Source organism: Salminus brasiliensis, chromosome 17 (assembly GCF_030463535.1).
Source record: "Salminus brasiliensis chromosome 17, fSalBra1.hap2, whole genome shotgun sequence".
Classification (NCBI taxonomy): domain Eukaryota; kingdom Metazoa; phylum Chordata; class Actinopteri; order Characiformes; family Bryconidae; genus Salminus; species Salminus brasiliensis.
In genome coordinates, this window is record NC_132894.1 from 36,304,893 (window position 1) to 36,312,094 (window position 7,202).

Here is a 7,202-nt window from a genome sequence, read left to right on the forward strand (position 1 = left end):
TGAGACAGATCCATTAAGTGTGTGTGTGTGTGTGTGTGTGTGTGTGTGTGTGTGTGTACACGAGTGGCCAGCATTTTTTTCCCCTTCAAACGTGCTCTTGAGAATTCCAGTAGGAGTTCATTTGCAGAGAGTGTGTGTGTGTGTGTGCATGTGTTTGAATTGTACAGCACACACACATGCACACTAATTGTCCAAAAGTATTCAGACAGTGAATGGTCACTCTCTCTCTCTCTCCCTCTCTCTCCCTCTCTCTCGCTCGCTCGCTCGCCACTCTGAAGAGAAAGCAGGAGTTCGTCTTTTCATCTCCTCCTCGTCCGCCGCTCTTGTCGTTTCCCGCGGACCTCATTTGCATAATCCCCAGCAGCCAGAAAACACTTGTTTGGCCTGACATGAACTGGCCCCGCCCACCATCAAAATATTTGCCCCTAGAGACGGGAGGTGATGCGGGGACACGTGTTCCTGACAGTGCGTGGAACCCTTTCATTCCATTACAGAGGCAGTCCACCCTAATTCAGCCTGATTTGAGTTCATTGATTTTTTATGATGTCACAACAATGCAACAGTTTAACAAACACATTTCAGCCATTCAGCCTACAGCAGTCTAGCCCCACCCATTCAGCCTACAGCAGTCTAGCCCCACCCATTCAGCCTACAGCAGTCTAGCCTCACCCATTCAATCTGCAGCAGTCTAGCCCCACCCATTCAGCCTACAGCAGTCTAGCCCCACCCATTCAGCCTACAGCAGTCTAGCCCCACCCATTCAATCTGCAGCAGTCTAGCCCCACCCATTCAGCCTACAGTAGTTTAGCCCCTCCCATTTCAGCCTACAGCAGTTTAGCCCCACCCATTCAATCTGCAGCAGTTTAGCCCCACCCATTTCAGCCTACAGTAGTTTAGCCCCTCCCATTTCAGCCTACAGCAGTTTAGCCCCACCCATTCAGCCTACAGTAGTTTAGCCCCTCCCATTTCAGCCTACAGCAGTTTAGCCTCTCCCATTCACTCTAAAGTTATAAGAAACATAACATCTAAGGCAGCCAATCAGAACAGAGCTTTAGTCTTAAAGGCACTGAAGTGTTGCAGTAATTACTGAATCACTTACTGTAGATACTGAATCATTTATTTCGTCTGTCTGTGAGCGTGTGTGTGTGTGTGTGTGTGTGTGCATGACATACTTACCAAATCAGTGTTGTCGTGGTTTCCTCATGTGACACACGCTCAGGAACGTCCTCATTGTTGCTGAGCTCTTATCTCAGCTAGATTTCAGACTACTTTGGAAACTTTATGAAGAAGGTTTCGCTGAGGGCTGCACAGATGTGGACACTGCTGTGTGTGTGTGAGAGTGTGTGTGAGAGTGTGTGTGTGTGTGTGTGTGTGTGTGTTAGTGCAGATAAGAAGGGCTTGTCATGCCTGGAAAGAGTCTGGAATGCCTGATGCGGACTTTGAAGACCAGCTTGCTTTGTTTTGGGTTACTTTATAGAGCCGAGTAGATCAGGGCGGTCCGACCAGCAGAGCCTAACTACAGCCCGTATTCTCTCTCACACACTTACACACACACACACACACACACACACACTCACAGAGTTTAATCCAAATCAAAGTTAAGTCAGAGTTGCGCTGTTTTATCATGTAGCTGTGGTGCTTTCCCAGGATCAGCTGCGTGGGGCTGTCCTCTGGACTCTTCTGCTGCTTTGTAACCTTACGCCCTAAAGGGAAAGTCCACCAACTTTTCAAATTTCTTCAAAAAACTCCCTGTGTGATGAACTCATTCAGAGGGGTGTTTGGGGTGATGTACTTCCTTGTAGAAACGCTTACCAACTCAACTCAAGACAACACTGTATGGGCAAAAGTATTGGGACAACTGCTCACTCACTAAAATCAAGGGAGTTAGAGAGAGCTGATCTTTGTTGGAGTAACTGTCTTTACTGTCCGGAGAAGAAGACTTTCTACTAGATTATGAAGAACATTGCTGTGAGGATATGATGGTATTCTGCAACATAAACGCGCCACCCCCCCTTATCATCCCCAACTCATCCCTTCAGAAGTACTGGATGTAGCTCCACCACCATCATTTCAGAGAACACAGTTCCTCCACTGCTCCACAGCTCAATGCTGGGGGGCTTTATACCCCTCTAGCCCACGCCTGGCAGCATGGAGCCAATAGAGTCATGATGTTGATCTGTTCCAGAGAGTCCTATTGTATTGGCAGTGAAACATTTGGACATGTAGAGTGTGTTCACCCATTTAATTAACTATCCAAACCCACCAGTGAAGCCCAGACCATGTAAAACCCAGAGTTTTATATGGAATGATGATGATGATGATGATGATGACGATGACGATGATGAAGGTAAAATAGTGGAGAATCTCAACTAATCCAGTTCTCTTTAGGGACTACTTTCTGTAGCTGCACTACACCCTGCAGCATGTATCCCTCCACCATTTTAATGATCTGATTCTAAAAGCAGGTTCTAGAGCCGAGCTCTTCTCAGAACTCTGGTAGAACCGTGTCTCAGGCATCAGGCAGCGTCTTCATCACCATTAGGTGAAGAACTTTCTGTGAGGAGCTTTTATTAGAGCTTCAGACGGCTGCTGCCTCTGAATGACTTTGTTAACGTCTTAACTGTTTAATTATGCCGGGAATTTGGGAAATGTGCTACTGCAGAGGTTTTTAGGACCAGGATGGCTCCTAATGGAGGTTTTGTGCTTTCTTTCAGTGTTTATATCAGAGAGGGTTAAAGCGCTCCCATCTCCACTCCGCCTCCACAGATTGCCGTTTTTTTTCTTTATGAGCGGAGAAGCATGAACCGATCTGTTTTTGAGCGACAGCCATTCAAGTGCCTCTTTTAAACTCTCGGCACCCCGGGTGAGTCGTCATGGCAACGCACAAATGTTTTTGTGTTGGTCTTTTCATCCACGGCGTGAAGATGCACGCTCCTGTTTGGATGAACATGGTCGGAGAACCTGGATGGGGTTCTTGAAGCAGCAGTAATTAAACTCCAGACTCAGACACTTCAGCTGTGTGTTGTGTGCACGTAGACTGAACATGGTCTTCTCAGGAATCCTGAAGATCTGATGAGCTTTTCACTTGGAAAGAGGCGGTGGAGGGTTTACAGCCAGCAGAGTCTGCTGAGGGAGAACCTTCTCCTCCTCCAAACACAGCGAGGTATTCACCCAGCCTCCTAGTGTTTTATATTTTTATGGGCCAATCAGAGCTGAGATCACATTTTGTGAGCTGTGAAGTTATTCATGTTTTCTATTGGGGAGAAAAGAGGCTCATTTGTGTAAAAACACCCCCCCCCCCCCCCCCCCCACCCAACCCAAACCTCCAGCTCGTATTTAGCTTTGTTCTGAAATGGATCTAGAATATTGGATTTCTATAGAGCGGCAATCAGCGGGGCCCAAGCACTGCACAGCGCTATGGAGCCAGTAGAGCACACTCCGTTCAAACCAGACGGAACCAATGAGCAAACACCTCATTTCAGAACTACTATAATACTTCAGTATCAGGTCTCGGATCAGTATCAGTATCAGTATCGGTATATCGGTATCAGGGAGAATGTGGGATCAGTACATCCATAAACACCCGAGTTCCACAGCTGTGCTGCTGGATTGTAGTAGTGTAGAATGCACCAGGTTTTAATGTCGTAGTGTGTGTATGTGTATGTGTATGTGTATGTGTGTGTGTGTGTGTGTGTGTGTGTGTGTTTCATGATGCACCAAAATAATGCCAAGTCTTAAGCTGACGTGTTATTGACTTCACCCTGACCCTCTCTCTTCAGCTGGGTGGAAATCCCTTCCTCTGCTGTCTGTGGTCAGATTGTGAGATGTGTTTGATATCGATCGCCCAAAAACTCCTCTCTAAGTGTCTTGATGGGAGAGAGAGCGAGACGTGGAGGGAGAGACGCAGAAAGAAAGAAAGAAAGAAAGAGAGAGAGAGACTGACGTAGAGAGAGGGAGAGACAGACAGACAGACGTAGAGAGAGAGAGAGAGAGACTGACGTAGAGAGAGAGAGACTGACGTAGAGAGAGGGAGAGACAGACAGACAGACGTAGAGAGAGAGAGAGAGAGAGAGAGAGACTGACGTAGAGAGAGAGAGAGAGACAGACAGACAGACGTAGAGAGAGAGAGAGAGAGAGAGAGAGAGAGAGAGAGACTGACGTAGAGAGAGAGAGAGAGAGAGAGAGAGAGAGAGAGAGACAGACAGACAGACGTAGAGAGAGAGAGAGACAGACATGGAGAGTGAGACAGATGTAGAGGTAGAGAGACCTGCTGAAAGTTAAACCTCAGGGTTTAGACAGACTGGAGTTCGGAGGCTCCTGAGTGGCGCAGCGGTCTAAGTGCTCGTCATGTTGTTGGGTATGTCGGGTTGTAATCTGGTCCGAACAGAACTGTGTCAGGTTGCCGTCGGGTCTGAATATAGTTTTATTGAGCTGTGGTTGGGTCCAGATGGACTGGTCAGACGTGCTGAAATTTGTGGGGTTCTGGGCGGGTCCAGATGCGGTTCTGTGAGGCTTCGTTCTGATCGGGATGGAATTGTGTTTTGGGTTTGGGGAATCTGGGATGCGGTGGTGTTCAGTTCAAGACCTGCTAATTCCTCACAGTATCACTTCCTGTAGCCGGGATCGACCCGCTTTCTCTACAGAACTGTGAAACTGCAGGAAGCGCCTTTACTGGGAATGACGTGTGTGTGTGTGTGTGTGTGTGTGTGTGTGTGTGTGTGTGTGTGTATGCACACCTTGGCACAGTGGTGTTGAATGTGGGTCAGCGTGTCTCCTTTCTCCTGTCTCAGTCTGGTGTGTGTGTGTGTGTGTGTGTGTGTGTGTGTGTGTCTCATCATTAATTCAGCTGGATCCACACACTGGGATCGGCCGCTCTGCATTTTTCATTCTCTCTGAGTGGGACGGTCAATATTTCATACAGAGACTGAGATCAGCTGACCAGCAGGAGAGGAAGGCCTTCACTCCTCTGCCCCTCTGTTACAGTCCTCCTCTATTAGTAATTACAGCTTGACCGTGTGTATGAGAGTGTGTGTGTGAGAGTGTGTGTGAGAGAATGTCAGTATAACAGAATAGTATATTATTCTTTTTGTGATCCATTAAGGGACAATACTGACAGGTTTCTAATAGGGTTCTGTATAGTGCAGAACATTGGTGGAACCTTTTTGGTGCTGTATAGAACCATTTTAAAAGGCTTTGGTGTTCCACCCTGCAATTACTACACGTTTTTATTAGAATACTGCACACTCTCACTCTACACTCTACTCCCTCTCTCTCCCTCTCTCTCTCTCTCTCCAGTGTTGCCCACCTGCTCTCCTCTGGACTTCCACTGTGATAACGGAAAGTGTATCCGGCGCTCGTGGGTGTGTGACGGAGACAACGACTGTGAGGACGACTCTGATGAGCAGGACTGCCGTGAGTCTTTCTAATAATCCAGACAAGAGATTCAGTAAAATAGTGGAGAACCTCAACTAATCCAGTTCTCTTTAGGGACTACTTTCTGTAGCCGCACTACTCCCTGCAGCATGTATCCCTCCACCATTTTAATGATCTGGTTCTAAAAGCAGGTTCTAGAGCCGGACTCTTCTCAGAACTCTGGTAGAACAGTGTCTCAGGCATCAGGCAGCGTCTTCATCACCATTAGGTGAAGAACTTTCTGTGAGGAGCTTTTATTAGAGCTTCAGACGTCTGCTTCCCTTCACCTCCACTGTAGAACCACAGCTCTGACTGGGGGAGGTTATCTAGAACCCAGCGTTTCACACCAAACCCCACAAACCCCCACTCTGACTGACTTTGTTTACATTAAAATTATTAAAAGATAAGTTATGGAGAATTGGCATTTCATGCTTGTGAGCTCCCCCTACAGTCCAGAACTGTAAGTCACCCCTGAAGGACACGGTTTTCTGGACAAGCTGAGAGATACAGATAAAAATACTGTTGCTTTATTTATTTAGAAATTATAAAATGACTAACGTAATCATTTATTTACCATATAAAATTCTGTAATATGTTAATGCACCTGTTTATTACACAAATAATGTTATTAGGCTATTATTATATTATACAAATAATAAAAAGTTTCCATTTTTGTTTTATTATTTTATTTATTTAGTTCCACAATCTTTATTTTTTTTTTTACCATTTTTACATGGTCATTTTTAAAATTTACTGATAAGTGCAGATAATGCCCATCTCTCTCTGTGAGCAGTGAGTGAACCCTATTAGAGGCCAGATTAGCGCCTCACCGCTGACTCTCACTGTCAGCCACAGCGGTGTTAATTTCTGCAGTCAGCGTCAGCAGCTGGACGCAGCATCTGGACATATGGTCGAGGTGTTGTGGGTTGAGCTTAAGCGATTGGTTTAGCAGCCCTGCAGCTAACATGTGGCGGCATCCCAGCGAGGGGTCAAGGGGTCAAGGTTGCCGTGGAAATGACACCTGACTTGGGAGAAATTTGGGGAGTGACCTCTGACCTGGAGGTTTACACACTTCCTTCGGGTGCCTCAGGCTGCACGTGGCCAGAGTGTGTGAGTGAAGTGTGTGGGATGGAGCCTTAGATGGCCAATCAGGAAGCTGCGTTTCGCGATTGTGTTTACAGCTTAGAACCAGCAGGAGCCTCAGGGCTGTCGCGGCAGGGTCTGCTCGCCTGTCCAGCAGCTGACCCAACGGCCTGGTCATTATTTCACAGCTTTCACCAAGTTTGGTCATTGATTTTCAGTCCCTACTGACTAGGACGTCCCCTATCACACTGTACTACTAGCACTGAGCACTGGGAGAACATATATACATATGGACGAAAGTATTTGGACACCTGCTCATTCACTGTTTCTTCTGAAATCAAGGGTATTAAAAGATCTGATCCTGCTTCTGTTGGAGTAACTGTCTCTACTGTCCAGAGAAGAAGACTTTCTACTAGATTTTGGAGGAGGAGCATTGCTGTGAGGATTTGATTGCATTCAGCAACAAGAGTGTTAGTGAGGTCAGGATGTTGGGTGATGATCATCACCCCACCTCATCATCCCCAACTCCCCAACTCATCCCAAAAGTACTGGATGGAGCTCCTCCACCGTCATTCCAGAGAACACAGTTCTTCCACTGCTCCACAGCTCCTCAATGCTGGGGGGCTTTATACCCCTCTAGTCCACGCCTGACATTATTAGGCAGCATGGAGCCAATAGGGTCATGATGTTGATCTGCTCCAGAGAGT